Below are 4,016 nucleotides of genomic sequence, written 5' to 3'. Positions count from 1 at the left end.
AGCCTTGAATAGAGATAATTCTCTTGAAGCCTCATGTTTTTGCCACAGATAAGACCCTAGTTCCTAGCAGATTATGATAGTGGACCCTAAGCCTCTGATTCCTCCTAAAATGGGGGAAAATTTTTTTTCTGCCCATTATCATAAATTAACCATCATTTAAACCTTTCCTACTATCCTAATAAATATGCATAGTAAAGTGAAATAAATTTCCACATTTTATGTGTCCAAAAAATCTATATCAATCTTCATTTTCAGTCTGTCTTCACTCTTTCAGAAGGTTAGAGGATAAGCTAGACTATGTTTAATGCTAGTTATAACCCAGTGGGCCACAAAATAATAGATTTTTTTTCACCAAAGTAATTATTAAAGACTGTGTATTGCCTTGTAAAGGCATTGAAATTTGTATTAGCAGAGGGAATGCTGACAATAGTGGCAGGATCACAGCCTTTTTAGCTATTTGAGTATTTACAATTCACAAAGCATTTTCACCTGTGATCAAATAAAAATTAAAAAAAAAACCCTTTACTCTCTTTCAAACATGTCTTCCAAAAAAAAAATTGTTTTTATTTTTAAATAAATCTAAATGAAATCAATTCTTGCTCAGAGAGAAAGAGATCCTAACCTGCAGAGTTTCCTCATGCCCTCAGGCATGTCTATAATATAAGATACATTGAGGTAACGTTTATAGCAATCTTAACAATGAAAATGGAATAATGTAAAAAAAAAAGGTCTGTTTATTTGGGTTTTTTGGGGGGTAGAATGGGGGATGTCTCAACATTTTAGAACAATAGTCACTAACAACTATTTGATTTATTTCTTGGCTACTCCTTTCACTGATTCAGTGAGTTTGTCTTCATGATTAATATATTAATCCATGTATCCATGAACGGAGTGTTGTACCCTTAGTTGGATCATAGCCCCAGTCACTTCAAAGATTGATGAAAACAATGATATTGATTAAACAGTATACATTTTATCTTTAGGTCTTCATTTCTATACATAAACCAATTCTCAAGGAAGTTTTTTTTTTATTGCCTTATTACCTAATTTCCTAAATTCCTAATCATTGGAAAAGGATTTTAGATAATAGAAATATGTTTTAGTGTTTTTCAAATGGTAAACTTAAAGATTACTAATAAGGTTCTAAATTATTTCCTATATGGGATATAGCATGGTTCAGTGGGAAGGAATTTTGGATTTGGAGACAGAATACCTAGATTCATATCCTAATTCTACCAATTTACCAGATATGCAACCTTGGTGAAATCATTTGGCTTTTGGGGGTTTCAGTTTGATCCCAAGACACTATGTAACCTCAGCTGATCCTCACTACAATCCTGAGTTAGCTAAGACTGGTACAAGAATCCTCACTTTGTTTATGAACAACCTGAAGCTCAGAGATATTAAGTGAGTTACTGAATCACACAGAGAGGAAGTAAAAGTGACAGGACTCCAACTCATTTGTTCTGACTCTAAACTCATTTCTTTTTCCACTTCTTATAATAAAAACAATCACTCAGCCATGTCAGCCAAAAATGTGACCAAAACTTTATCTTAGAGAATGACAGTACTGGCTGATAGTGTCTGCCACCCACATGACAAATGCTGGGCAGTAATGTTAACACAATTATTGTTAAATGAAGATGCCTTCATTCTATGCTGTATAGCTGGAAGAAATCTATACATACTGAGTGAGTGTTTCATAATTGTATAATAAACACAAAGAAGCTTAATTATCTTCTCACCCAAGAAAACTTTCAGCTTCCTATTTAATGAGGTTTCCACAGAAAACTATATAGAGTTGATCATTGCCTATCATAAATCTCCAGTTGGAAAAATGATTTTGCCATCCTGCAATTAAAGCTTTATCTATACGCAATGGAGAAATCGAATCATTACATGACTACTCTTACATTCTACAACTTTTGTAATTAATACAGTCAAATCAATTTTCTTGTTATCCAGGTAGATACTAACAATATGCTATGTCCTATCTGTTTCTCACAGACACCTCTAATGGCAGCATGTTGTAGTAGAAAAAAAAAAAAACTAGATGTGGGAATTGTACATTTAGGCAGGAATAACAGTGATAACTCTTACTAGGCATTTACCATAGGCAAGTCACTTAAACTTTCAGAGATCAGTTATAAAATAAGGGCCATAAAACACCCAATGTCTATTTCACAGAGTTGCTATAAGTAAAGTACTATAGAAATAAATATGCCATGCTCTGTGTTCCATTGAGGGAATAGAATTACAAGTAAAAAAAGTATGCAGTTCCTGCCCTCCAAGAGCTTACTAGGAAGAGAAAACAGCACATCAAAGGGAGTTCTGAAAAACAGGTGCAAGGAAGGCTGATGTTGAAGGTACCAGTCCAGGGTGAAGATGGACAAATGGGTTTAAAGAAAACATGATAACTGGCATTGTTGCTTCTTTCAAAGGTGGCTCAGGAAGGGACTCATTAATCAGAGGAAAAGGATGGAGGATGTGCCAGTGAGAAAGCTGCTGGGGCAGGGTGGTTTGAGGATAATGACCTATTTTAAGTCTGATTAGAGCCAATTATTATTACTACCAAAACTCAACATCTACCTATGTGAAAGACGGAGGAAATCTGCTGTAGAACTACGAAAGAACCATGCTCTTGATAAGTGAGTTTCATTCCCTAAGTGACATCTTATCTAATAATGCTTCAGGGATGAATGTTGGAGATATAATCAGATTTCATCACCCAGAAAAAAAAATATTCAATTGCTTGTGGTAGGATACTCTGAAAATCTGCTTGGTCTTCTTAGTCTGTATTACCTAAATAATGTGAATTGCATAGTGGTAGTAGCAGGGTTAAGTAAGGGTAGATTGCCACAGAATAAATATTGAATTAAGTTTTTTTTTTAATTTGTTTTAAGAGTTATATGCTAGTTTGAGTGAGCATATACTATTTTTCAAAGGCCTGTTAGGGAGCTAAAGAATGCTTCAGACTAATCATGAACTAGGCATTCACAGAGTCATGTAAAGTAGAATAAGTAACAACACATATGGAACCTCTGGTATGGTGGTATAAGAGACATGTAGGGATGAAAAATGGAGCAGGTATCATGAAGACATGGGGAGAGATTTAAGGAAGAAGAAAGGGTTAAATATAGGTGAAGAATTTATATCCTGGGGAAGAGAAAATGTGGGTTTCCCTATAAAATATCTTTTTCCTTTAACTTTAGTTGGAGATAAGCAGTTTTGTAGGCCTGAGAACAAAGCATAAATCAGTGAGTGATTATTAAGGACCTACTATGAACCAGACAATGTACTAGATTTTGAAGCTACATGTGCCAGTAAAACAATCTCAAAACACAAGGAATATCACATTCTTGATAAGGAAACAAGTGCATATAAAATATATGTAGATTAAAATTAATTTAATTAATTAATTAAATTTAGGTTAATAAATGCATATACATACACATATCTATATCAGTTAAATAAATGGTAGTTTGAGTAAAATGGTACCAGGAGTTGGGGGAATATTAGGAAAAGCTTATTGTTTTAAAAACTGCCTGAGCTTCACTTTAAAGGAAGACAAGTACTCTCTAAAGTAGAGGGAATGAGTGAACACATTTCAGACATAGGAAATGGCTAATTCAAAGGCACAGAATCAGGAGATAGAGTGTTGGGTGTGTGCAACAAAGAGAAAAGAGTTTTACTGGATAGCGGAAGGCCAAAGGAGGAGGAAATCAAAAGTGCCTAAGGGCTTAGACTTTATATGCATAGTAGACCCATGCACTATATATTTTAGCTGAAGCTACATAAATTTACTCTGTTACTTGGATAAATCCAGGTTTATTTTATGTTAATGCAGAACCTCAGAACCACACAAGGAGAAAAAAGCAGTAAACAACAAACAATGACTATCTTTTTGGTGCCTAAGAAGAATTTAAGATACTAATCAAATGCTCAATTTTTTCCTCTTGACTTTCCCATTTGCCTGAGGCTAGATATCTATGAGGTAAAAGAGGGAAAATAAAAAG

The sequence above is a fragment of the Phascolarctos cinereus genome, unplaced genomic scaffold (assembly GCF_003287225.1).
Source record: "Phascolarctos cinereus isolate Bilbo 61053 unplaced genomic scaffold, phaCin_HiC Scaffold_2;HRSCAF=192, whole genome shotgun sequence".
NCBI classification, from domain to species: domain Eukaryota; kingdom Metazoa; phylum Chordata; class Mammalia; order Diprotodontia; family Phascolarctidae; genus Phascolarctos; species Phascolarctos cinereus.
This window is presented reverse-complemented; position numbering follows the sequence as displayed.